This window comes from Phalacrocorax aristotelis, chromosome 23, assembly GCF_949628215.1.
Source record: "Phalacrocorax aristotelis chromosome 23, bGulAri2.1, whole genome shotgun sequence".
NCBI lineage: Eukaryota > Metazoa > Chordata > Aves > Suliformes > Phalacrocoracidae > Phalacrocorax > Phalacrocorax aristotelis.
In genome coordinates, this window is record NC_134298.1 from 1,185,339 (window position 1) to 1,191,615 (window position 6,277).

A 6,277-nucleotide genomic window follows, 5' to 3' on the forward strand; every position below is an offset into this window, starting at 1 on the left:
AGAAATATACATATTCATCTTATCCATACATATTCGATATTATTCTCTTCGGTGATTGGAACAAACTCGCTCGCTTCACATCTAAATTACTGCGCAGGCTCAGTTGTCCTTTCATTGTTCTCCTCTGAGTAGGTGGTGTTACTTGGGTAGGTGGTCCGTGAGTCGGTGGCCACGATCTCCCCCTGCCAGAATTACCTCTTACCTACTTGCCTCTTAATCTTGGCAGTCCTGGCCAGTTTTCTCAGTCTGCTACACGAAACCGCATTTTGTCATCCTTTTCTGACAGCAGCGCATTGTCTATTGTTTCGTTCACATTAATGATTACCTAGGGACTAAAATACAGATCAAAGAATACACTGATTGGTATACTCCATGTCCCCAGACTTAATGTCCAGTTGGAGAGGGCTGTACAAGGAGTATAGCAACATCCATGGTTGGTTAATTCCATCACTCTGGTTACACCTCCTCCCCCTTTTCCTCACAGACCTTGGTATCTGCAGAGCGGTTTCTTTCCCATTTTCTCACTCCTCCCTTGCATTTGCTGCACAATGGTTTTTACCCCTTCTTAAATATGTTATCAAAAAGGTGCTTAAATATGTTATCACATTAGGTACAAATATGTTGCTAATTGGCTTAGCTTTGGCCAGTGGCAGGTCCATCTTGCAGCCACCAGGAACTGGACCTTGCTCCGTCCGACATAGGTGCAGCTTCTGGCATCTTCTCACAGAAGCCATCCCTGCAGCCCCTTCACTACCAAAACCTTGCCAGGTAAACCAAATACACTCTTGTTACGCTTGTATTATTATGAGCAGAAAGTGTTTTGCATGTAGGAACCTTGGCTGCAATATGAACTCGGCCAGCTCATGGTGACAGAGGAGGCTGCAGGCAGCTCCCTCTTGGTACAGGCAATTACACCACCTGCACCTGCATGCAAAACGCAAGAAAAGGCCAGCGCATCATTTCAAACTGAGGGGAAAAAAAAATAGAAAGGGTGCATGAACATTCACAGGGCAGCCAAACCATTTCTTCAGCTGCTCTGTAAGTTAATGTTGCTTCTGCATTTGTCTGCCTTTTGAAGAGAGGGTATTTAGCTCAAAGGGAGCCTAGAGACAGGTTCACTACTACATCACTTCTGACGTCTCAGTGTCTGTAGCCTGAGGGGAGTCTGTCTTGCCCCAGACATACACCCTCCCGCTGCCACATGAGTGTGGCACTGTGGCACTTCTCTCTTTGCAAGGGCTAGGGTTCTTCCTTGGAGATGGCGGAAGTCAGGCGGGAGCTTCTAACACTGCAGGATGCTTTTTCTTTTCCTTGTAACATGGGAATTCTTTCTGGTGCTGCAGCAATGGGGATGTTCTCTCTTTTTTATATTTATTACATGTTGGTACAGAGCTGGGCTCCTTTGGAAACATGTGTGCGCACACCTCTATAAGTGCACACGTATGGGTTGATCTTTGGGTGAGCGTAAGCTCACGTGTGCGGTTGTGCTCGTGTGTGTGAATTTGTGCGCACACTGCAGGGGAAATTCAGATTGTAACTGCTCAGCAGTGGTAACCTGTGACCAAGGAACGATCTGCCACGCAGGGAAAATGGCCCAAATGCAGAAAGGGTTAAAGTGGCTGGCAGCAGGAATGCCAGAGACAGAAGGGGTCCCTGAAAGGCAGTGCAGTTTCCCTTGGTGACGGTGTTGAGACAAGAACCAGGCGCAGCACTGTCCTGTAGCAATCCTGGAATGTGAATGCTCAGTGGCCACCTTTGGGCAGCAGAGCTGGTGCTGGAGGATGGACCCAAAGCCAGGCTGAGGTGCCTCATGCAGCACTCATAGGATTGGTGCTGCTGCCGGTGTATATAAGGAGTTGGCTCTGGATGCACATTTGCAGACTCCTTGTAGAAGTGCTTACAGTGGTAGGACTCTACCCAATACATCGATCATTTGGTGGGATTTGTTTTTCATATCTAAGCAGGAGTCTGACCTCACACATATTTGCGTGTGTGCGTGCCTGTGAGTGTGCATACCTCTGTGTGCGTATAGGTGTGCATGAGTGTGCACCCCTGAGGGTAGATCAAAGGTATTGCTAGAGTCAAGGTACACCACAGCCAGTGGCCCTCCCCTTCCCCGCAATGCCAGTCACCTCCTCATAGAAAGCAATGGGGTTGGTGAAGAATATTTTGCCCTCAGTTGTCTCATGTGACCTGCTCCCAACCCTCTTTCTGCCTTTCGTGAGTTGAGAAAAGGCTTCTGAGAGTATTTGCTTCATGTTCATCCCAGGGACTGAGAAGTGACTGCCCAGTCAGCTCCTTGAACACCCTCGGATGCATCCCAAGCAATCCCATGAACTTGTGTATGACCCAATGGTGGGAAGAGCTCCTTAGCTCTTTCTTCTTCTACTGTGGCTGCTGCGTCGCTCCCACAGAGTCTGCGGGGGACTGAGGGATGTGGTAGGCCTGAGGAGAAGCCGTAGCACTAAAGACTGAGGACAAACAGGCATTGAGTACATGAGCCTTTTCCCCGTCATTTGTCACCAGGTCCCCTTCCTCACTGAGCAATAAGCCCACATCTACTTAGCCTTCCAAGCACCCCCATCCCACGGTTAAACCCCATATCCATGTCCAAGGTACTCGAGGACAGACAGATGGCAGGGAGAAAGCTTTAGTGTGGGTGAGTGGGCTCAAGATGGGCACGTTACTCTCATTAGCTGCGTATGCCCTTCACACCAAGTGCAGATCAGTCTCCCCTCAGCCACGTTGAAGCCTTGGGCGCAGGACTTGCAGAAGATGACTCTGTCAAGTCTAACACCTGTGTGGTGACCCTGGACAGTGTAGACAGCCTCCCTTTGGGTGTGAGGCTTCTCAACTAACTCTAGGTGCCTAGAGGTCAAGACTTGTGCGTGTGCGAGTGTGTGTGCTGTTTACTCCAGCTGTCTAGTCTGGCATCCATCCTCCAGTAAATCAACTTCTTCCCAATGTTCTCCCTCAGCCAAGGGGTCCATGGCTTCATGTGGAGGATGGTGCACGAAGAGAAGTTGTTGGATCATTTCCATTGGCTGAGCACCTGGTGAGTGAAGCCCACCCAAGACATGTAGCATAGACTTCCAATGCCTTGCATATTTAAGGGGATTAAGGAGGATTTCCTCTGCTCTTGAGCCACATGAAATTCCTGGTATGTAAATGCCTAAAGAGGAAGAAAGGAGGGAAGGGGTCCTTCAGGTGGTGATGCAGCTCCACCTGTCTTAGACACCCAGCTGAGGATGAAACCGATTCTCCCCTAGAGAGCTGATGAAGAATCCCCCCTTGTCTGCAGGGAGGGCTTGGATGAGACCCCTCGGTTCAGCTGGCTTCTCAGCAGAGCTGCCTTGGAGGGGATTCAGCTCAGAGACTTTTGCCTTCAATCACTGAGGCATGGATACCTCTTCCCAAGTTGAGATGTCCGACTTATCCATCGGAGCCGCTCGCTGGACTCCTGCCTGAGTCCTCAGAAACAACCTGGCACTTCTAGAGGGCTTTTAGGCCTGTATATGAGGCAAGCTGAGCCATTTCTCTCTCACAACTGTTTTTCTCCACCCAAAGAAGGGGGGTAAGCTGAGGAGCTGCGATAAGAGTATTTCATCATACACCTTTCAACTTGGTCAGCAGAAGTCCTTCCCCCGACTCTGAGATGGCAGAATTACAGAGAGGTGCGTCTTACCCTTCATAGACATGCTGAGAAGCGGATGTCAGTGGAGATAATGGAGCTATTTCCAAAAGCTTCCTGTGCTGAGACGTGGAAGAGAGCAAACAGACAAGACCACGAGTCCTTGTGTAATGACTGTCATGCTAGTCTGCTGCCCTGTGCTGCTGCCATCTCAGTTGGAAGCCCCTGTGATCAACTGAAGAGGTCAGAAAATCTCTTCCAGCGCCACGTTGTCATGATGGTTTTTCTGTTCCCTTGGTCTCATTTACTGAGATTGCAACTCCGTATTTCCTGCCTTGAAGAGTGCAGGGATGTTCTTCCCTTCCTCTGCAACAGCCTTTCAGGTAGCTGGAGACCCTCAGCCTGCTCTCCACAGTTTCCTAAGTGGGATTTTCATCTCATGGAAGCAATTGCATTCCACATCATCTGAAGGAAATGCCCGCGCTCGATCTAAGAAATAATTCCCCATGGTCATTTGATGGTGTAGGCCTGACCTTCAGGGTCAGATCTAAGTGTCCAAATGTGTTTCTGCAGCAAAGGGTTTCCCCAACGATTTTAACTTAGCGTACGTGCTGTTTTCCTGTGCTCTGCACCAACTACTTTGTCAGGGATGATGGCTTTGTTGCACTACTAGTAGCATCTGAAGGACCAGCACAGGCATGCAGACTCACACAGAAACTTTCCTGGCTCTGCAGATGAACCTCGGTGCTTGGGGGGCACATGGCAAATGGGACAAGTGTGGAAGAAAGAATTTGTCCTTCTTGGTTTCCCAGGCAGGTGGCATTCCCAGGTCTCCCTTGTGGTGGTATTTGCACTGACGTACTCCCTGACAGTAAGAGGCAAGGCATCCACCATAGCCCTCATGTGGAAGAACAGCAACCTCCCTACCTCGGTGTACTTCTTCCTCTGTAATCTCTCCTTTCTGGAGATGTGGTACGCTATGGGTGTTGCTCCCACAGCCATAGGAGGCATGCTGGGGACTAGCGAGACCATCTCCTCCAGTGTCAGCATCCTCCAGTTGTTCCTTCTTCTCTCCCTAGGATCCACTGAGTGTTTTCTCCTCTCTGTCATGGCCTATGACCACCACTTAGCCATGTCCTGCCCCTTGAGATACAGCTCTGTCATGAGCAGTGTCCTCTCTGCTCGGCTGGCACTCAGCTCCTGGCTGGGAGGCTTTCTGGCCATCTCGCTGCTGACCTTTCTGACATCCAGACTGACGCTAGGTGCTCCAGATGTCATCAATCATTTCCTCTGCAATATAGATTCCTGCCTTGCCCTCTCCTGCAGTGACATACGGCCCATGGAGCTAGTGGCCTTGTCTCTGTAATTATTGTGGTGGCCTCCTGTGTGCTCACCCTTCTGTCCTACATGTACGTCACCCCTTCCATGCTGAGAATCCAGTCAGCCCATGGCCAGAAAAAGGCTTTTCCATTTGCTCTGCCCATCTCCGTGTCATCATGATCTGGTACGGCTCCACCCTGTTCTGTATGTCAAGCCATCGGCTGAGAACTCCTGGACCTGAACAAACTTGCGATTACCTTTAACACAGCCTTAACTCCTTGTTGAACCCCTTCATTTACACACTCAGGAAGAAAGAAGTGAAGCAAGCTCTGGGGTGGGCTTCCCAGAAGAAGTGAAGTGGCTTCTCAAAGAGCCTCAGTGGAAGCAAACAGATTCACCCGCTCCCTCCCACAGCTTCTGCCCTGCAGAAGGTCCTCACGGAGGTGTAAGTGCACCTGAGCATCACAGGGAGGGAGAAGCCACCAATCCCACAGTGAGCTCATCTCACTCACCTTACAGCCATCTTAGGCTGGGCTGAGCCTCGGTTCTGATGCTCCCACCTCCCTCTGTTCACTCCTGGGTAAATTCAGAAGGCCTCACAGTGCTCTAAAGACCAGTGCTTGGAAAGGGTCACAAACCCCATCCAGACACAGTGCAACAGAACCCTGGAGGAGTGGTCCTCACACAGGTTTGTATTCCAGTTTCCCAAGTCCTTCATTTTGTCAGGGATTCATATCAATCCCCTAAAGAAGTCCCAGCAGCCGGCTCACTGCTTTAGGAAATGGACATGTATTTCTCCATTTAGTCCCACGTTTTCTGGATGCATCTATGCCCCATCCTCATGGCTGTTTGGCAGAATCATGCCCTGGTTCAAGATAAAATCTGGCAATGTCTGGCATCGCTACCTAGAGCCAGTATTCCTAGCATAAGACAGTCAACAAAATATGCACTCCCCTTCCTTCCCTCTATCCAGTATCTGAATGGACTTGTACATCTCTAATGCAAAACATCCAAATCTCTATGCCTCACACTAAATGAGTCTGGGCAATTCCACATCTACACCCCCACACTGGGCTGTAACAGTCCGTCCTTCCTCACATTTTGGGCTTTGCTGTGGAATCACTTCAATGAGATTGGCAAAGTCCCCAAACTGCAGAGCTGTGAAATGCCGGCTGGGTAGCAAGACTCTCTCTACGTTCACTGGGAGGATGTTAGCACTTCCAAGGGGCACTTGCTTTTCCCCTTCCTATGAGTGTCATTTCAGAAGAGATGAATCACACTCTCAAAGCTCTTCTTCCTGCTCACTGACAGCAAAGGGAGTCCACA

The 6,277-nt window shown here is 49.8% G+C and overlaps 1 pseudogene; it reads left to right on the plus strand.

Annotated features, from left to right (window-relative positions):
* Nucleotides 1-4,329: 4,329 nt before the first annotated feature.
* On the plus strand, nt 4,330-5,688 carry LOC142067867 (olfactory receptor 6F1-like; annotated as a pseudogene).
* Nucleotides 5,689-6,277: the final 589 nt, after the last annotated feature.